Source organism: Corvus hawaiiensis, chromosome 1, assembly GCF_020740725.1.
Source record: "Corvus hawaiiensis isolate bCorHaw1 chromosome 1, bCorHaw1.pri.cur, whole genome shotgun sequence".
NCBI classification, from domain to species: domain Eukaryota; kingdom Metazoa; phylum Chordata; class Aves; order Passeriformes; family Corvidae; genus Corvus; species Corvus hawaiiensis.
Genome location: NC_063213.1, coordinates 64,553,188 through 64,575,753, shown reverse-complemented (window position 1 = coordinate 64,575,753; position 22,566 = coordinate 64,553,188). Strand labels below are relative to the sequence as shown.

Below are 22,566 nucleotides of genomic sequence, written 5' to 3'. Positions count from 1 at the left end.
GATAATGCATCTGATGCTTCTGAATTGTCAATGGAAAATAAATTTCTATGTTGCTCCAGAGCCCTGTCTAGTCACTTCAGGTAACTGAAGCGATGAAGTTTCCATGGTTTCTCCAGTGAAACTTTTCTACTCCATAGATTCCCTGAAAGAATTGATCCTAATACTGAACCCAAGTTCTCCTTTTCTCAGATTTACTACTCAAACCCCAATTAACATTCTTGATGCGACACGGTTGTCTGATTACCATCGCTGTTATGTAATTGGAGTAACTTAAACAACTGATGTCAAGTGGATAAGGACATCCCATTATCCCGCTGACGATAGTCATCTCCTGGAGCAGCTGCACTGTTCTGAGGCCCCTCCCAAAATGACCATAGGCAAGAACTACCGCGAAGATCTTACGAGAACATCTCTCCGGCTGCCACCTCAGCAGCACCTAAGATGCAGATGCATCTAAACATCTGCTCCATGCTCTCAGGTGACAAAGACATACGAGAGAGATAGCAGGCAATTAAAATTCAGTTTATGAGTGGGAACACTGGTTCAGCTACATAGATCACTTCAGAAAGGAAGTTATTTTACAAGGGAACAGCAACACTATGTAGTTAAGCAAACCATAAGCTCTGGGGTTACCTTCAGAAGGCGGATTGCTGAAATCAGTGTTTTTCAACATTAACCTTTTCCTTCTGGAAAGGTCAGTTCATGCCTCTATTCCACTGAACATGGGAGCTTAAGTGCTAGAATTAATGCATCTTGGGAGCAACCATCCCAAGAGGGGGCCCTGTCAAAGCTGTAACAGCATAAAACAAGGGGATTTGTGGTTTTTTTCAGTCTGCCACATGCAGCTTTTACAGTCACTAGTATAATGCTCTTTTGGAAATCCCCTAGTGATAGTACACTTCATTTGTTCTACATTTAGGTTACCACTTCTCAACAACTAATAGGGGGGCAAAAGGGCTTTGTATTTTTTTTAGCTACAGAAGTATGCAGAGATATTATGGTACTGCAGAGCAGCTCACACAGTATCTCCACACCTTACCCTTACACCGGCACCCTAGATTTGTGAAGATAAAGTGACAGCAGATTGGAGGGTTGTATTCCAAGATTTTTGCTGAAGTTTGGAAACATTTTCAACCTTGAATAAGCATCTCCTTATACAAATGGCCCACTAGGCAAATAATCCCTCATTTCTTCATCTAGGAATGATCTTATTAAATGTCATTCGGTTATTGCTTCTATTAACAGTATCAAAATGCAGCAAACATCCTCTAGGTTTGCTGGCAATGACCGATTTGCAAATTGTGCTCTATGGCCATTATTTTTTTGCACACATAAGAGGCAATTCTTTTAAAATGCAACCTTAGATGATGATACTGGGAAATTGCTTACCCTCCTATAAAATATACATATAAAATATGTAAAGAGTCTGTCAGAGAAATGTTCCTCTATAAAGTATAACTTGATCTTACAGGTGTAATAGTCACTGAAATTACGGGTTTTGAGTTTCCAAGCTTTGAATTATTCCACCCCATTGGACTTTTATGGCTTTCTAACCCAAGCCCTCACTCAGAGACACAAGGCAGCATAAAAAGTGAAAACAGCACAGGATGTGCAGGCTCAGGGGCACACTGATAGCCATCGTCCCCTCTGCTGTGACAAGTGCTTTAACTCTGTTCCATGAAATATTCTGGATAATTCCACGAGATTAGTTGATACTGAACACGTCTTTTTGACTCACTTAAAAGGTTAAATTTCTTCAGGTAAAAGAAAAGAAAACCAAACAAAACTTTCAACAAGCACATATCAACCTTTGCTACTCTGGGCTAGGGTAACCTTTGAAAAACATGTTTAAGAAAACAGTGTACTTCTAATATGCCCCACTTCTCCTAGGTTCTGTAAGGTCCATGTAAACATCAACTCTTTCTACAAGTATCAGGAGCCAGTAAATGATAAAGAGAGAAGGGCATTCCTAAAAACAGCAAGACTGCATAACAAAGTTCCTGTTATCTACCACTATTTAAAATTACAGAAGTGTCTCCCTTTTGATAGGACTTGTTTAAGAAAATGCCTTCTCACCAGAGGAAAGTCTAGGCAGATGTGAGAAAAATCCCCAGTTGTTTCAGAACAAGTTAAGTTTTAACTTGTTCTGAGAAGCTGAAAAATCAGTAAACTAAGAGGAAAATCATGTTCTTCTTTCTTGAATCTAGCTTGCATTGTCACACAGACAAATTCTTAAGTCAAGATATTTTAAGGTCAGAATACCCATTAAGATACAATCAAGGCTCTGTCTGAAACTTGGAGGCAAAACTAGAGCAAAGTTATTTGGGGGAAATGGAAGAAAAATTTATAAAAAGGACTCAAAATGAGTCAGAGGGCAGAAAGATGACTGACCATGTTTGTTTAAAAATATGCCAACTGTACACAAGGAAAAATGTGCTGTGAAAAATGCTGTACACACAGCAGCTGGCAAGAGTTTAATAATTTTGAGTTCTCACTGGACAAGTAAGCTAAATAATTCAAGGCACTTTCACAGCTATTGAACTTAATTTATGAGCCTAGATTGCTGATCTTGCATATGGTTCAGAGAAATCTGCACCAGTCCATATCATTATCACCTTCAATTCTAACTCTCTTACAGTTACAGCAGTTTGGGAATGTTCAGTGTGAAAATTAAGTTTTTTACAAAAGCAGAGCTGGTGAGATTCTGGGTTTACACTTGATTCTTTGCTCTTCAGTCATTGCTGTCTTTGTTTCTAATTATCTCACATTACAGAATGACAAAATGAATCCAGAGGCGAGTGGAAATCCGCTGTGCTGAGTGCTGTACAGACAGCTAGAGACAGTCCTTGTCCCAAGCAGCAGGAGAAACATCAGCAAGCTTCTGAGAGGTAAGAAAATAGCCGCCATATAAGAATATTTTTTAGGGCTGGATTGTTGATGGATTACGTATTGTATCTACTGGGGCTGTCTCATTTTCAATTATTAAGGTTACATTAAAATGAGACCTAGTATCACCACTTTTGGAATAATGCAGAGCAAAATCATGTGTGTGGGGTGGGAAGGCAGCAAAGCAACTGCTAACAAACAGCACATAAGCATTGGAAGATAAGAACAAAATACTAGGGGATGCTTATCAAAGATCTATAAATATAACCTGGAGAAAAGAAAACTTGTGGGGCCATAGCTTGAATCTATAAATACCTTCAAAATATAAATATAAATGAAGGAAGGGAATTACTCAATCTCAGCAGATGCTGAGACGCAGAAGCAGGCTAACGAGGAAGGAGTTGAGACTAAGCTCAGAGGGCATTTCTGAATGTTAAAAGCAGTTGGAGCCTGAAATACTATCAAAGAGGGTACCATCCTGCTAATACACAAAGATGTATTCAGTGAGGCATTAGTGGGAAGAAATGCAGGCAGGGTGCAATCTTGCAAAGAGTAGAAAGACAAGCTGGCTGCTCAAACAACCTTTCTAGCTCCCACATCTGTCTGGTGTCAGGAATGGCCTGAATGGATTCTCAACCCTTGGGACAGGTGTTTACACCACTCAGGCTCCTGCAATGTGACAGTAAAGTAGTAGCTGGAGATCAAATAACCTCAGTAGTAACAAAATAGACATGAAGAAGACCTTTTGGAAATCAAAAGACAAACAAAATCCAAACTGACTTTGGAATTCGTGAGAGTTTTGAGGTCAAATTCACCCCAGAGCATTAAGGCTTTTTTTCTTTCCTATTGTTGAGGGGAAGCTTGTAAAGTACTGACATGGCCCACAGCCATTCTCACATGGATATGCTGTCCTTGAAAACCTTGGCTCCTAGGACACACAGATGAAAATGCAACATTGCACTCGGGACTGGCAGTCCCCCAGATTAGGTCTGAAGGTAGCTTGTTTTGTGCACATTACTCAGGAATAGGGGAGTCTGGGATTCTTAATGTAGCATTTGATTGAGTGGGAAAAGTGTAAATATCCTTTGGGTTTCTGTCAATCTTCACTGGTACTGACAGTTATGGAAGGGTCAGAAGGAAGTTCGGACTTTGGCCTTGTTTGGATACACCTGCACGCAAGAGCGTTGTTAATGTAACACCCCATGTTAGGAAATCACATACTTGTGGTGCTTCAAGGTATTTCAGCCCCATTTATTTAAATTTTAATTTCTTCTTTAAATGCAGGGTCTACGATTATACCTGAAAAAATGGGCACATTAATACTACTGTAGGACCACTAATTTGCTCAACTTCTTGTGGTTTTTTACATCTATATTAGCAACTGCAACATTGCAGGAAGAATTGCCATGTATAACACATTCAATTCTCTTGGCTGCTGAATCTTGACTAGTGACATTATTTTAGATGTGTTACTGATTAAACAATGTTTTTGTAGTACAAAATGCCAGGCTTGGTAGAGAGCAATATAGAAGACCCTCTCAGACCTGACAATTTCTACACACCTCAGCTTCTAGCATCTTCAATGATTTCCTGAAGACCAAGTCTCTTTAAAGGCTTTGGATCCTTTAAAGCTCAACTAACTATAAACAACATAGAAGAAGGAATAATTCTCCCAGTTAAGCCTCCCACAGAGACTGTTCTCCATGCCAGTGTACAGACGAATAGGCTTTGAATGCTAATTGTAACACTGTGTGTACTCTTCCTGAGCTAATCAGCTCACAGGGTACAGACAAGCAACTTTTATTATCAATTCCATTCCAGCACACAAACTCTCCTGAAATGCTTTTCCAATAGCTAATTTAGAGACCTCCCGTTGGCTTAGTTCAGGCTGTGGAAGGTTTGTAAACAAGCTGTGTTATTCAAGAGGAATTTGCTCTCTCTCACTGTCTCTCTTGCTTTCTCTCTCTTGCCTAAAGTATTAAGATCTAATGGAAATAGTTGCCTAAGAGAGGGAAGCAAAGCATGCTAATACCTATTGGCAAAGGCACATGTTCAATGTCTCAAGAGGTTTCATGTGCAACAGACGAGAAAACTCACTTGCAGACCTAAGTAGCAGTGTATCGCTTGCTTTACAAAGTAAAAAATCACTGCAAAAAAGAAATTATTTTCTCCTTTTGATAGTGGAGTAGTCTTTACCATTAGAAGTTATGTACAAATTTGGGGTTGCCTCTCACTTTGAAATGAGATATTCCATATATGATCAAAGCAGTGATAACCTTCAGATATAAAACCTCTGCTGGGAACCCTGCCAACATGAACTGCAGACAGCATCAACAAGCTGAATGCTAAGAGCTTCCCCACACTGTGTATGGCTGTTCAGATTTGTATGGAATGGGTAAAGAAGTGCCACTAAAACTGAGTATTTTCCTTTGTTATAAGAGACCACAACAGCAATGTGGTGGAGTCACTTTCAGACTAGGTATTCTCTGTTTTTAAAACCCCAGTAAATGTACTCCTAATCTGTTCAGAAGTCTGTTTTGTAAAACAAAAAGTGCAGTTTCACAGAAAGAAGCCTTCTAATGTTTCTGGCACTGCTCTATTTTAAATCTTTAGGAAAGAGAGTGCAGACTGTGGAAAAACGATCTTTCTTTATAAGCTCAAGTGTGTGAATAGCTGGTAATAGTCCTCAGGGGAAAAGGAAACTTAAACCAACCACTCCTCTCACTCATCCCCCTCTCTTCCAAAAAAAAACCCAACAAAAATCCTCCATCAACCCAAGAGAGAGCTCCTTGTTTTAAATAAAGGGAGTTTTGTAATCTAACAGTATTCTTACTAAAGAACAAAGATCTTAGTGTAGCTCAAGTGGACTTTCAGAGACCCTTTGTAAATGTTCCCTTCTTGCTGGAAGTTAATTTGATCCCTTTATGTCCATATTCCACTATAATAGGTGGTTACATTGCTATGACACTACTGTTCTGAACTGCACCTGGGAGCTGCTGCTCTTACATACTACAGTCTGATGTTGGAAAAGCTATTTGCAAGCCATTTAAAAATCCACATTGAATGGAAGCATGGGCAAACATTTTTCTGCCATGGAATTCAGACACAAAACAAGGACTTAGTCTTCATATAAGACATTCACCAAATTCCCAGTTTATGCTGAGAGAGGGAAACCTCTGAATGATCTGGTCTCTCTGAACACATATTTACGAAAGCCACTTAATTCTTTGGCCACTCTCTGTAATCTACTTTGTTCAGCAGTGGAGCCACATTTTTCAAAGGTCTTAATATTTTTCTTGAGCAGCTTTTGAAATGGGAAGTGAGATCAAACTCCCCTTCTGCTGAAGCTGGTAGCAGACTCCCACTTCTTCAGCCAGCAAGTAACTGTGGTTCCCACTGACAGTATGAGTACCTCAGGAAATAGTATTCGTGTCCCACATAAGTGACCCCTTTGTTTCTCATCCACATTGACTGTATTTTGTCACAGCAGCTTTTTATACAATACAAACAAAGAGTCTAAAGAGAATTTTAGAACCGCATGAAAATGTCATCTTATCTTCACTTCAGACAAGGATCTCTTACATACATTTACTTTGGCTTTTTCTCGTTAGCAAGGAGATGAAAATCTCAAGCATCTCATAGCTCATTATTAATACATAGTCATGCTCTGCTTCTCACAAGGGAGATGGAGATACTTGCAGCAGGCCCCTTGAGACAGCAGCCTGATTATACAACTCCTGTAATATAGACAATTCCAAGTGACTGCTCAGAAGAAAGGACCAGTTACAGTCATTAACAACATTTGTTAGGCACCAGTAGTGTTTGTGGTGCTCTACAAGACAAACACTGTCCTACTTTATCCTGAAGAACAACAGATGTCAAAAGACTCTTTTGAAGATGCAGAGAAAGCGACAACTTAAAACATTCCTGTTGAGTTTGGTTTTGCTTTCCACTTTTTCTCCTATCATTAAAGGGCCTGTAAATAATATGGAATGGTGAGGACAGGCTAGTGACAATGACTCTGATAAAATGGGCTTTGAGGAAGAATTTGGATGAGGAAAAAGAGATAGCCACATTCTGGGAGATAACAGCAGCCAGCAAGAGTGAAGGAAAGCAAACAGAGCACTGCGGTTACTACACAAAAGGAACCAAAGATGGAGATTTGGCTTGGTGAGGCATTGGGATGAAGCATTTCATCTTGGAAGGGAGAGCCAGAAGATTCAATGAAGTAAAAACGTGGTTTGATCGTCAGGAAGAAGGTTGTTGTAGGAGCTGCATTTCTGACATAGCAGTAAGGAACAATGAGGGTGTGTAAAAGGTGGGAAAAGGTTAGAGGTTACCATCAAATGAATGACACTCAAGATGAAAGAGAGTAGGACTATAATGATATTACTACTAAATGTTTAGGGACATAGAGCATTAAAATGCGTTTAGGACTTGAATAGAAGGAGCCACCAGATGGATGAAGGAGGGGATGGAAGAGTTCAGTCATGTTGTCACACATCACCGCGGAAGGAAAAAGACAAGAAAAAGACCAGGAACAAAAGCAATTAGGAGAAAATAAGGTAAGTTCATGGGAAAAGCTTGTGACAGACCCCTTCTATCTTATTGTTGAAGTCAGTAACATTTGGAGGAAGAATGACAACAAGGCAGCTTAGTGAAAGAAATGAAAGTCTCAAAGAGGGACTTGATGGGAGCAGTGGGACTTCTGCTTGAGAAAGATTTGCAAAGTCCCTTGGAAGGAATTCAGTACAGACAGTCCCTCTGGCTCATGAATGCCTTTTCAAGATATTCTGTAGTGGAAGAAGCAGAAGCGAGATGCGACCTGTGGTTGTGTGTACATCACTCAAGTGCAAAGGAGAGAATTACAAAGTGGAACCTAAATAATTAACTTGAGCACTTTTGAAAGCAAAAGAAGGAGCAGGTGATAAGGAGACCAGGAGCTGCAGGGACATTAGACATGTCCATAACCTATGGGGTGTACCTGAATGGACAAAAAAAGGGAAAGACACAATGAGCACTGAAAGAGCAACGGCTGGTGACCACTGAAAATTTTGATAATGAACAATCAGCTAAGACACAATTAGGCACTTATATCCAGATCAATTTCGTGGCAAAGGATGACATCTCTCATGTTCTGGCTTCTTGGTAAAGAAGAAGATGCCATGTGGATGCAACTATGAATTTAAAACAGAAAAAGAGGAAAGTAGTCAAAAATAAGGCAGCCTTCAAAACTGTATTTACCAGAGATAAGACTAAATATACTGTTTTCTGGCATCATAGCTGAGAGGCTGAATGGTTCATCTCTTCCTTTCAATTTTGCAGACTCTTTGCGGACAAGAGTCAGCACTTGCTCAAAGGAAATAAGCATCAGTATTAGATGCAATCAAAAGACAAGTTCATGCATTTGTTAGATTTACTCCATATTTGATGATGCTAAAGGCTTCTTTGAAGTAATCTACAGGGCAGTATTCAGCAGATGCCAATTTGGCTGAAATCAACAACTGAGGGATCTGGTAATTATAGTCTCAGATATTTCAACCTGTGGTTTCTGGACCCCTGAGGATACATGGATTACTTCTAAGGAGTCTGTAAAAGCAGGAATCAGTAGGTTCAGATTGCTGTACAGGATAGGTATCTTCAGTGAGAAATTTTAAGGAATCTGTAAGTGTCCCTCTACATAGTAGTTTTCAGTTCCTTCACTCCCCCGATCATGTGGTTGATGTAGAGAAATATTACATAAATGTAATTAAGCATGCAATAGCTTCCTCTCTTCTTGAATTTTAGGAGGATTTTCTTTCTCTCACTTCTTCTCGAGGGGCATTCCATACTATTTAGAAAGCATTTGTTAAAAGATAGGTTAATCTGTTTATAAGATCCAAAGAATGAGGTGGATATCTGAGGTCTCTCCATTATTCTAGAAACAGACCACATGCAGTACTTACATGTAGTCAAGTGACTCAGTTTTAATGAGACTATCTCTGTGGAGAATAAAGAAAGGATTTTTACTTTACTCCCCAAAATAATAGGCAATTGCTCCTTTTTCTTTCCAAAACTGTCAGTTTTATCAGCATTTATCCTAGCCCTTTATAGAATTCTCTCACTTCAGCAACTCCAAGGTTAATTTTGACAGAGGATGAACTGAGACAGGACACTGGGATTTGCTTTCAGAAGAGAGGAAGGTTATATTAACCATACCAGCAAGTGTTCTACTGCTTCCTTTATTCTCAAATTATTAGTTTGCTTAATAAGAAGGTCAGAGGGAGAAGGCTTTCAGGTATTGTTTCACAACAGAGGATACACTTCAGATCAACCCTACAAGTAGTCTGAGGACCATAATAAACCCCACAGTTTTCATCTGATTGTTAATTTCTACATAGCATTCTGCAAGCAAGTAGGAGCTTGTTCTTCTTGCTCCAAGCCAAGTAGAAGTCATTAGTTTCTCAGCAGGACATAGCCTGAGTTCAGTGCCCCACTACTGAATCCATACAACTGTTAGGTTGTTGCAGTGTGAGCAAAGTGAGCATGCACTTGCCTTCAAAACACAAGAGAAAAACACTCTTTTTGTCCCTGGGCAGAACTATTTATTTCTCTGATTATCAGAAAAGGATAAATACTACTTTTCTTCAAAGCAGTTAAAGAAGGAAAAAAAATACTGGCAAGTGGCTTGAAAAAATTAGTATGCATTTCAAGATTAAGGGTTAGATCTTTTTATTACGCCCCACAATTTACCCTTTCTCTTTCCACAAATAGCATTCTCACTTTATACAACAAACTGAAGTCAGTTTTGAGCATAAACTTATTGTTCTGTCTTCTTAAAATAGGAGCAGTAGGAGACAGCAAATACAGGTGTATAACCTTTACTGAAGAACATGCAGTTTGCTGTATACTCTTACCAAAAATAAGAGATTTCCCCAAATGCCTAACAACAGACACTGGACTGTACAAGACAATTATATATGCTTTAATCATGGAGGGCCCTCCAAATCTGCACTTTTGACCTGAAGGCTACTAAGGAATGTTTAAAGGAAATATATCAGAGACAAGATCAAGTAGATGAATGAACATTAAAGGGAAGAAGGGGGTCATATTTATGTAATTCACATAAGTTGCTCCAAGTATAACTTCAAACAGTATCACCTTTTTTCCCTACTTTCATAGAAGTAAAAGTGAATTGCTTTCAATTTTATATGAAAGATGAAAAATCCATCGCATCTTTGTCATGCAGCAAAAACCAGCTTTTAAACAACACTCTGTAGTAACTTATTTCTGCTTTTTCCAGTTGAAGAGAATTAAAATTCTACATTTTACTTCTTGTAGGTAGAGGCGCATAAGCCATTGTAAAGTCAGGGAAGTCTGTTGGTGGGGGTAGAAAGTTCTAAAAGTCGTTGCCCACGTTCAAGAGGCCCACCGTCTTCCACGGATAATTCCAAGAATTTGTAATAGGACTCTACTGTCCTTGAGTTCAGGGGTTATTCAGAGCCTTTTCTTATCCACAGAGGACATTGCAAGCAACGGCAAAGGATGGCATCTTTGAAAAATGATAGAGAGTCAGAGAGTGTTCTCTCTGGATGACAATCATACCGCCATTTTCAAAGTTGGAAAAACCTCATGTAGTTCCCCCAAGCCTCCAGTTTCTGCCCTTGGAATCCAACCAAGCATGACAATTGGCAGCATGGGGACTGCACCTGTGTCCTGGTATTAAGGTGGTCAGTAAGGCATACAGATAGAGGAGATTACAGATGTAGTTTAGGTCTGGCAGGATACCTTAGTGCACAGCTGTACTGATCTGAGTACTAAGCATCTACCCAGCTACAGCAAGGTTACATCAGAGCACTGTAACTCAAAGAAGTCTTTCAGAAAACTAAGAAAGAAAGGCAAAAATCCATTCCAGTAAACCTGATTGCTTCAGTTGCCTGTAAGTTGACTACAACCAACAAAACAATCTGATGCAGTCTCACAACAAAATGAGTCTGTGCAACCAAAGGCACCTTTTTGATACCAATGTTGCGTGGGCTGACCAAAGATAACACGCAGCTGGATCTGCTTGTCACTAAAAAGGAGGAACGAGCTGAAGATACAGTAATCAGTAGTAGCTTTGGCAGTAGTGGCCATGCAATAGTGAAGTTCAAGATCCTGACAAGTGTGAGGGAGGACAGTAGCAGAGTACTCAGGTGAGCAGACTTGAGTTTATTCAGGGGACCCTAAGTGGATTCTGATGGGAGGCAGTTCTCAAGGGCCAAGGATCTCTGTGAATTTGGTAGACCTTCAATGACAGCATCGTTTGAGCGCAAGAACAATTGCCCCTGAGATTCAGGAAGACAGGCTGATTCTTCGTGAGACTTTTGCTAAGCAGGGAACTTGAGATGAAGCTTCAATGTGAAATGGCAGTATATAGGAGGTGGAAGCAGGGACAGGCTACAAAGACTGAATTTAAAAATATTTTCTGGGCATGCAAGGACAACACTAGGAAAGCTAAAGCTTACTCAAAGTTGGCACCTGTAAGGGGTATCAAGGATGACAAGAACCCTTATCATAAAAAACCAAACAGTGAAACTGTGGGACCTTTGTTACATGGGGTATGTGACAGCAAGTCCAAACATGGCTGAATTAATCGATGTCTTCTTTGCCTCAGTCCTATGGAACAAGATGTCCCAGGCTTCACTGTTCAGAAAAAGGGTTCAAGAGTAAGAACAGCAGAAAATGAGGATTACAAGAGGAAACAGGTATAAATTGAAACAAGAGGGTTACAGACTGGCTATAAGGAAAAGCTTTTTTTCCCCGTGGGGACAATGGGTAACACATTGATCAGAGAGGTTTTGCAGACTCCAGCCTTGGAGTTTTTCAGCACCCAGCTGGCTAAATCCCTGAGCAATCTGTCCAGATCCCTCAGCTGGCCCTGCTTTGAGCAGGAGGTTGGACTGGAGACATCCTGTATTATCATGTGATTTTCTGAACATGACAACCAGTCTAGCTCCTGCAGCATGATGAAACCTGAAGAGTGCTGCAACTTCTTTCTTAAAACTGTGTTTTTAGATAATGAGAACACTTTAACAGAACTTGCATGAAAAAGAAATGAGGAAGCCAGATCACAGTATTTTATATGCCCTTCAGAGCCATGCAGACAAGCAGTGTCCAAGGCACCCAGCTTGCTAGATGTTAAGGGAAATGTGAAACTAAGCACTCCCAATGAAACAACAAACAGCTGCTCTATCTACAAGGAAAGGAATACAAACAACATGCAGCTTTTTATTGCAGTGCTATTCACACTTTTATTTCCACTCACAATAAAGTTGGTAATATCTGCAAAATTTATTCCAGATTGCAAGGCTGTGCAAATATCTGTATAATTCAAGTGTAGTGCTTGGAATCCTGGCAGTTGGCCAGAATAGCTGTCTATGTAAACAAGTTTGGTTATTTCTATATTAGCCACTCACAGCTATACCTCTCTCCTGGCCTATCAAGCCAGAAGATTACCCTTTACTTTATGTTTCTCTGTGTGGGACAAAATCTAGCAGTGGAACTGCATTTACAGACAATATAATATGTAAATGATATGCACTGCAATTAAATAAATGTCCATTCTTCTGAGCATGGTCCATTTAGGAATGCCCTGCTGACTTTAGAGAAGGACTGTAGTCCCTAAGTTCCCAGTTGAAACAATAAATGAACTGTGTGAGTGGTAAAGTTAGCTGGAGAAACAAACAGAGAAGATTTGTGCAGTGACATAAATTAGGACTTAAAATTATCTCAACAGCTTACATAACATTTGCTGTGCACGAATGCATTGCATGTGGTGTTTAATATTGCATATATGCTTTGGCAGATCCAGTGCAACTTTACAGTGAAGCAAGGACACAACAGATGACAAACTCTCCACGAAGCAAGAAATGTGATAGCTTTATTCACATACTGCAGATGCAGTGAAATGAATCTGGGTTTAGTAATTATTTATTTATCTGCATGTGGGATTGTTTTGTCTGTTTCTCAGATTTTGGGTTGGTTTTTTTTTGTTGTTTTTGTTCGGCTTCGTTTTGTACATAGGTCACTGTTGCCTAATAAGGACCTAATACTTGTAAAGTACTGAGTACATCACTTGATGTTTTGGAGTCTGGTGGCTATTGCTTCTTGAAACACAAGAGTAAATTGAGTCAGTGATGCTGTTCAAATCAAAATAGGAAAGAGGATAACCTTGCAAATAAAATGGTATATGTGCAAATAAAATGCATATGTGTTTCGTCCATGTAATTGTAACTCTGAATGGTAACTCTCTGCAGTCCTTACGACAGATTTTAAGTATATGAACTGAGGAACCTAAAAATGCCCAATCACCCTACACAGAAATCTGTGGTTAGAAGAGAGCATTGCCAGAGAGCATTGCAGAGCCCTCATAACATCTTGCTACATGTTTGCCAAGAGGACCAAACGAAGAACTTCAGTAAGCCAAAGACTTGCAAAGGGTACCCTTTAACAAGAAGCACATTTCAGGTATAGTTCTTGCTCTGTGCAGTCATCAAAAACCATTTAAAGTGCCAAGATCTATAGTTCTGCTTTCTGCTACATTTAGTGTCATCAGCAAAACGCACCCAAAAATTAGAAAACAAACCCCCAAAGCAAACAACTACCCCCAGAGGACCTGGGTCAAGAACTTTGTTGTTATCAAGTAGTGACTTTGTCCTGACTGCAGAATAGCAGGGGAAAAGCTCTACATGCAATCTATCCCTCCAATATGTAGATGAAGATGTGACTTCTGGAATTCCCAGAAGGTGCAGATATGGCATACAGGCTTGTACTGGCCCCTTTGAGCTTTGCATGCCATCAGTGATAACAGGGCTGTTTAAACAAACTCTGCTGAAGAAATAAACAGCATTTTCTATTGAAGTGCTTCAACAGCAAGCAGCCAGTCATCTTAGTGCTGAAGGAAGGAGTCTAAGGCTTAATTTTCAGGAGGATTGTCTATACAACAGCAGTTATGTCGGAGGAGCAATATCTAGTTTACACAACAAAATACCCTTGAACTATTAAGCTGCAGGAAAACTCTGCAAATCAAAATTAATTACAAGTATGTCTTGGCTGCATAGAGACAGAAATGCTGCAGCCCAGTAGAGAACTAAGAAAAGTCAATCAGGGCACTGGTGAGCATTTAACAGGAACTTATATTTTGAAATATGTGGAGTACATCACTGTGAGGGTCAGCATTTAGCAGCTTTCCCCTAATTCGGGGTACTTTCAGTACTGAGACCAAAATGAATTATTCCCTCTGTATCTTTTGAACATAAAAATATAGGGAACTCTCATAGGTGAAGATGACATCTACCATTTTTGCTTTAACCATCTTATCCCCATTTTGAACATCCTTTGCCCTGCTCTTACCCCCCACTGTTTATTCAACCATGACTACATGTTGGGATAGGATTATCAAAAGGCTGGGATAAATTTCACTGTGATTTTCATTGGCACAGCATTTTAAGCGAAAGCATTTGCTATTACACACCCTGATAATGGCACCCCTAGGTACAAATACCCTATTTTAGAAGATCTGTGTTAAACATTTTGAATTCCCAAATAGTTACCTCCTCGGGAACAAAATCATTAAGCTGGGTAGTTTGACTTAATTAGACTTAAATGTCATCAGTGATTCACTCTCTTTTAATAAACTCATCTGTTTTCATGTCAGTTCTGTAATTTACACCATAAAAACCCACTCATGTTGTTGCAATGTCTCAGGAGCACAGTCAGAAACTATCTGAAAGTCTTTCTTGGCTGCCTTCTTGAGGGATTCATGACATTGTAACAGATGCAAACAGTGTCTGTGAAAGTAAAGCCTTTTCATGGAAAGGCATCACAGAGAGCTTTGTGTCTACTAGAAAATTCGGAGCCACAACACAAAAAGAGATACAAGTGCTTTGGAGGAGGAGCTCTGTTGAGATATGTGCTTTGCCATAAAGCTCTGAAAGTGAGCAGAGTGAGAAGAGGAAAATATAAGAAAATAGGTGTTTATGTGAAACCCATTTCAAAATGGTGAGTATTAAAAGTTGCCTGGTAGCTTAGCAGGTCCACTGTCATCCCTAACTCTTTTGGAAAGAAGTGCCAGAGGTGTGGGTCAGAGCCAAAGAACAGGCTTTCTTTAACATATATACTCTATTCATTGTGACCCTTCACTCTCCCTGGACATTAGAGGTGCCTCAGGAAATCTGTGTAAAAGTATTACATGCATTCAGTCCACTGGCAATTTAAAAATCAATATATGACTTACCAATACACTACACTTTTACATACGGGAGGGCAGGAAAGGAGCTGTGGCAAGGATCTCACCTCTGTGCACTGAGCTGAGCAGCGCACAAATACCATCCTAAAGGGAATTTGAGCACTCTGCTGTGGATCTGCTTGCATTAACCTCCAATGCACAAATGCTAGGAACATGCTCTTGAACTCTCCAAAGACATTCCTCCTTGACACTGGACAGAGGTCAAAACATACGTCAACAACTACAGGCTACCTAAATTTCAGAAGGCTGGTACTCACCACTGTGGTGGATCCAGTCTAGGAACAGCATTTGCCGGATGGGAAGCCTGCCCCAATCTACTTCAAAGCACAGCTGGGAGTAAACAGGTATGCTAATGAAGAAATTACACATGCTACTCATTTACCAGCTCCCAGAGGAACATTAATGGCAGAAGTTGATTACACATGCAGCAGCAACAAGGTCCTATACCTGATCAAACACATTTGTGGGTACGGCACTCTTTTCTGTGCTAGAAACAAGCAGGACAGGCAATATACGGACAAAATTATTCATAATGCACCTCCTGGTCAGATTAATAGGGGTAAATGCTCACCCCAGTTGGTGATATTTCTAATTAGAGACTGAAAGACAGCACTTGACATAATCTGTGATTAAAGAAGAAAAAAAAAAAAAGCAAATAAATGAGCATACAAATACCCCATGTGGGTTTATTTTTTTTTTTTTTTGTATGGGTTTTCTTCCACTACAAATACTGAACAGGTTTATGTGCATGAGATTTATGTGCATGGTTGGATATTGCTGAAACTGTGTTTGCTTTCCATTTTGTTTGAAGCAGCTCCACTGGAATCAGGTTTGTTTATTTACCTGGTATTTGACAAACTGTCTCTGACACTCAGCTATCAGGGGTTCATTCCCATGTTTCTTACTGGGAACTCCATTCTCCTAATTGTTGCTGTAAGCAGGACAACACAAGAGGTGGTTTTGCCTCCAGGCTATTTTAGCTGGGTCTGGTATCAGCCATGTTTTATTATAACCTATAAGACTGACATCTCTTTGATTGTCTTTCCTAAGACTTCAGTTTTCCTTTTCTTTTTTCTTGTTTTTTCAGTTTCACATACACTCACACACAGAAGGTATATTTAAAGGGATATATTGATCTTAATGACCTCTTGAAATTTATCCTGGGGCTAATCAGAGGCTTGCTATGTTTCGCTGGCTAAATCTATCATGGTATTGAATAATTCACAGCCTGCCTTAAAGGCTCCAGACTAGGTGATTTACCCCATATTAATGTGATGCTTTTGCATTTTAATAGGCTTATGTTAATGTTTTACAAAATGATAAAGCATTCTTCTGAACTCTCCGGCGACAAGGGATGATGGTATGAACCACATAACTCTAGCAAAGGACAGCCAATAACATCAGATTTATGAGTGCTGCTACAGCATCTGTTATAAACTTGAGCCAGACCAAACCATTTTGTTGAGACTTACCCCTGCTCTGACTGCAGAAGTGGCTTTTCCCAGCCTGCCTGACACTTTAATGAAAGTAGTCAGGCACAGGAGAAAAGGTAGGGCATTCTGAAAGCAGAACTAACCTTTCCAAAACTGTTTCAGTGCAAAGGTTTTTATATCCCTTTGAGGAAAGACCTAGAGGAGAACAAGAGGGACTTCATAGCACTAAGGCTGAAATTTCAGAGAGAAGTGCTCATGAGTGGGGTCATATTTTTCCATTTCAAAGGGAGACAGCCTGTCAGCAGAGCTCAATGTGTTAGGCATATGTGGGGTGCTGAGAATCGTAAAATGCAAGTCAGGTGATGAGAACACTCACACCACTTCCCTCCAGCTGCACTGCACCTTTATATCTCAGCTGCTCAACAGATCACAGGAGAGCTTTCCCCAGCCTCTCAAGAGAACAAACAAATGACATTTATCTCTCAAAACCTGCTAATGTGCTTACGTGAGAAGGGACTTGAAGGTGGGGAGGAAGCCACAGCACCTCTTCAATAGCTGCTGGTAGTGGCATCCTTATACCAACACAGGATGGAAACAAAAAGGAAAAATACTCCAGCCCTGGGCCTTCTGGTAGACGGCAAGGTGAAAAATGAACTCCAGTTCTGCTAAATGCAGACTGATATATACAAGGGGGTGGGGGAGGTGAACTGCTTACCCTACTGACACCAGTCAACTCAAGCCTTTGAGAATGGGACTTGCTGGCAAGTTGCTTGGAAGATGGTGGTTTCCCATCTTCATACAAGGAAAGACTAGAGAAGAAGAAAAAAAAAGACAGAGAAATGGGAATAGGGAATGAACAACAGTACAGAAACTTAACATAAAACAAAGTGTGTGGCATTATGTGGAGTGGTGTACCATATCCTACCACTGACAGGCAAAATAATTGCATTTATTGATTTCAAAAACAGTTTTTTGTTGCAAAAGGCAAAAAAAAAAAATCACGATTTAGTTTTTCATAATTCCTCTGACAGGAAAAGGAGGGTAACACTTAACAGACAAACCCATCTAGAAACGCTAGGATATTCAGGTGCTCACCTAGCAAACAGAAAATTCATTTTTAGCATGTAGCTTGCAGCAAAGACCCAAGCCTTCACTTCACATACTCCAACCCAGCTCCTCCAACGTCGTGATGTAGAAGCCATCTCTACCATAATGAATATGCAATGCACAGTGGAACATCTGCTGTTGGTTTTTAAATGGACTGCAAGCAATTATGACATACACCTGGGAATTAAAAGACCCAGGTTTTCATTCAGTGTTAATTTAGATAACCATGTTAGCCTCTGGCTTACTGGCTGCTATGAGGTGGGGCTACTTGTTTCCAGAAAATGCAGTCTGCACCTGAGAGATTTTCATGACAGCTGGACTGTTTTGTTAAGACTGTCAATGTTAACAACCACAGCAAAAGTGTCCACCAGTTCTTCTGCACACTTCTAAAAAGATAATACAGAATTATTTTTCATACCACATGCAATTGGAATGTGGAGACAGTTCAGAAAATGACACAAGAAGTGACTGAACATTTAAAAGGATAACAATACCATCTGGAATTTAAACGATTGCTATTAATACACAAGCTGGAAGAAACGCTAAACCGCATGCTTCAGATTTTAAACCAATTTTAGCTACTAGGTATTAGTTGCAGATTATCCTATCACTGCTTAATTTAGAGTCTCAGGAATCTGTATTGGAGCATCTGGTGCAGTCAGAGAGGAAACTGAAGTATGAAGTTATGTTGGTATTTATGTTCTTCTCTACCTATAGCATGTGCAAAACTTAAAACCAAGCTGTGCACCTTCAGAACTTTAGAGAATTAAACCATGCACGTGGCTGATAAGAACGTTGTTATATACATGCCTCAGATTAAATATCTACATTTGAAAATATTGCCCATAACAAGCATCTACCACTGTAATGAAGAACCCATAAGACCATTCAGGTACAATGACATCCTAAATCACAGAAAAGAACTGAAAGCAGTCTCAGTAGAGGTTCTATTCCACCTCCCAGATCCTGAATGTTGAGTATATCAGAAAGAGCAGCTGATGTGCCTTCCCGGGCAGGCTCCTCGTACACTACTAGAGCATTTTCCTTTTTTTTGCAACTGTTGCCTCATGTTCAGCATGTGATCTACTACATCTGCCAGGTCCTTTTCTGCAGAGCTGTTACTAATGTTCAGATCTATCCTGTGCTTGTGTAGCTGATTCTTCTTGTGTAAGAGTAGAACCTTTACTTATTCTCACTCAAACACATCCCACACTTTCATGTCACTCAGTGTTTTGTCATGACCTTTCCAAATTCTCATCTTGCCTCTTAGTTCTTTGTGGTTTCTCTTAGTGCTGTGTTTTCCGCAAATGGAATGAATGCAGTTTCTATCCTAGTGTGAAGGCCCGTGACAAAATCTTCTATAGCAATATGGACACCTTGTAAATGCAAAGATGAACTAAAAATCTTCAAAGCTGAGTCACCACTTTATTAGCAACTGCAGTCAAACCAGCTCAAACTTGAAACCTAGAAACACAGATTTTTTCATTCTTTTCCTCGTTAAACACTTGTTTGTTGCAGTTCACCATCTAAAAAAATCAAGCATTCACTTCATTCTTAAGTCAAACTGAGTTAATATCAGGAGTAAATAACATGTATTTCTCTTTGAGCACTAGTCAGTTTAAACATCCGTCATACAAAAACAGATTTACAGCAGAAATGAGTTGCTTTCTTGGAATAAAAGAAGCAGAAAGCCTGTTATTTCCTCACTCAATCTTATGCATACCACATATGTATTGTAAATATAACCCATGATTTTCAGGGCCTGCAGAATTTAAATGCATCCATATTTTGCAAAAGGATCCTTAAAACTTACTTTCAAGACACAGATTGTTCTGGAGCTGGAATCATTTGGGAGAGTACTAAATGAAAAGAGCCTGTGATGGGGAAGAAATTTTAGTCCATAGTTCAAAGACTTTTATTTTTTCTAATACCAAATTTTAAGGAAGTAGTTCATCTCCTCATGGTAAATACACTTGACTTTGGAAATAAATTATTTTATTTCTCTACCCTTACATAGCAAATTACGAATCCTCTCCACCAAACTGGATAGAAAGAATGTTATGTGTTTCAGATAGAGTTTCATAAAGCAGTAGAACAGCACCCATTGTTCTGAAAGAAAATTCAGAACAATGGGAGTATAAGAATACAAGCCAAAAATCTTCTTATTGGATCTTGTGTTCCTTACTGATCAGAACATGAGTAAGAACTTCTTTCTGTTCTGTCTTTGCAAGACCTTTTCAAGTGTAAGAATACATTTAGTGTCTCTGTACTCTCGTAGGACTTCTAGAATTTTTTTCAGCATTACAAGATTTAAATGAGAGATGTTGTATAAGTGGAAAGCATGATGTTAATAAGTTTTTTTAATATCTCAACAATGATGACAATACTACTCTTCACTCAATTTCTTAGCTGAAGCACTTGGTAACCCTGTTCAATCATCTATACAGTAAAATTACTTATTTACCAAAACAAAAGACTTATCCTGATTGAATTGTCTCCCTTTAAACAAAGATGAACAATTTTCGCTGGGGGTCTTCAACACTTTGCTGAAATATAACCAAGCAGATGTCAAGAAATGGTGAGAAGCATCTGAAGAAGCTACTTAAGTTATGAGTGGGTTTGTGTAGTTTTAAATTTCACGTCTTTTCCATTCTGAGTGGCAACAGAGTGGAGACTTACTCGTGTTGCATGGACTATGTTGTAACCAATCTATTTTTCACAGGGCCCTCCACAGTAAAAGACGACTTAATTTAAAATTTCATGTAAAACAAAGCCTAAAATAGGATCACCAATTATTGCAACTGCCTCACATCATGAGCAAAGTTTGCTTGAGGACCTGAAGAGACCTTGCTCTATAGCCTTCAGAGCAGAAGGCCTTTTAGCTGCAATACCCTTGGACAGCTGTGCTGGTCAGGTGTGTATACTCTGTCTTGCACAGAGGAGCTTAAGATATGCCTGGTATTTTTTTAAGTCCTACGACAAAGCAAAACATCAACAATAGTGTTTTTTAATACTCTGAGTTGTTGCTTCTGGGCAGGGACTGTTTTTGTGTTTATAGGACACCTAATAAAACAGGGCCATAATTTGATTAAAAGGTCAAAGAGTTTTCAAAATTGAAATAGTGAAAAATAACTGCTATAGTAATGTGTTTCACAGAACCAGCCTACAGATCCTAAAGAACCTGTCTAGAATGGCTGAGCCAGTAGAGAGCAGGTGATAATTGATTTCTTATGTATGCCAAGTTCACATTAGGACTTAGAGCAAATCTTCTTGCTGCAGCTTTAGCTCAGTATTTCTTTACTTAATCACCATGGACAGAGAAGGGATCATCCTTTTTCTTTCTGAAGCAGCCTTTTATGCTCTTGAACACTGTTAGTTCGAGTCAGTTCAGTCTTCTGTTTCTTGCTCTTAGCAATACCAATTCACTTGGTCTTTCTTTGAAGATCATGTGTTGTAGACTCGTGCTTATTCTCATTGCTATCCCCCAACAGACTTTTAAGTGTTCATTTTTTCCTTGAAGTGCAATGCTCTCTTCTTGACCTAGCAGGAATATTGCAGCATACTATCAGGTATAGAAGGTTTCCAGAAAGCTGATAAAATACATTCTGTTAAAATTTGAGCAGCAAAGAAAAAGATAGAGGAATGATAGTCTGTAGCAATGCCTACAGTACTATTTACTAATGTTAACACAGTAATAAGAGTATAGAATCATAAAATTGTTAAGGTTGGAAAATATCTCTTAGATCATTGAGTCCAAGCATTAACCCAGCACTGCCACCATTAAACCATGTCTCCAAGTGCCACATCTACACATCCTTTACATACCGCCAGGGATGGTGACTCCACCCTTTCCCTGGGCATCCTGTTCCTATGCTTGACTGCGCTTTCCATGATGAAATTTTTCGTAATATCTAATCTAAATATCCCCTTGCACAACTTGAGGCCATTTCCTCTCTGTCACTTGTTACCTGGGAGAAGAGAGTGACCCCCACCTGGCTACAGCCTCCTTTCAGGCAGTTGTACAGAGCAACAAGGTCCCACTGAGCCTCCTTTTCTCCAGGCTAAACACCCTCAGCTCCCTCAGCCACTCCTCACAGGACTTGTGCCCCAGACCCTTCCCCAGCTCCATTACCCTTCTCTGGACTTGCTCCAGCCCCTCAGTGTCTTTCTTGTGGTGAGGGGCCCAGAACTGAACACAGGATTGGAGGTATGGCTTCACCAGCGCAGAGAGACAATCACTGCCTTGGTTCTGCTGGCCACACTAGTGCTGATAGAGGCCAGGATGCCATTGGTCATCTTGGCTACATGGGCACATGCTGGCTCTTGTTCAGTCACCGTTGACTTGTGCCCCCAGGTCCTTTTCTACCAGGGATCATCATGCTTGTGTGAGAACTGCCAGGTAAACACTGTCTGCTATGAATAATTTCAAGCCTCCTGGGGGCAGTAAAGATAAGAAACCAACTGCTCCTACCCTAAAAACAGACTCCAGCCAATTCAGTTTAATAGGTAAATCTCATCTCTCCAGTGCTGCATCAGTACTCAGTATAATGAAATGAGTCATCCCATCACCTCTGCCTACTTCTAATGCCGTCACCAAATTTGCAACGCCTTAAGTAGCTCAGAAAAGAGTCTCTTTCTGCTTTTTTCCTAAATTTAACCATCTTAGAATTGCTCTGTTATGGGAAAAGAGTACAAACTGAAGGCTTCCTAGCAATATTTCAGTGAATAAAAGAGGGAATTACTGTTATTTACGAAAGAAGAAAATGTGATAGAAGTTTAATGAGATAAAATGAGTCTGGAGATAAAATAAAAAGCTGTTCCAGAGACACTACATGTGAGTTTATAAATAACATTGTTGATTGCATGCCTACT

The 22,566-nt window shown here is 39.7% G+C and overlaps 1 long non-coding RNA gene across 2 annotated transcripts in view; it reads right to left on the bottom strand.

The window, feature by feature from the left end:
• The window catches only part of LOC125328178, a 59,293-nt gene that overhangs the window by 4,362 nt on the left and 32,365 nt on the right, over nucleotides 1-22,566 (bottom strand). For both annotated transcript variants that reach the window (XR_007204583.1, XR_007204582.1), the window contains exon 2: nucleotides 17,303-17,396. This is a non-coding gene — a long non-coding RNA (uncharacterized LOC125328178). The remainder of the gene's footprint in view (nucleotides 1-17,302; nucleotides 17,397-22,566) is intronic.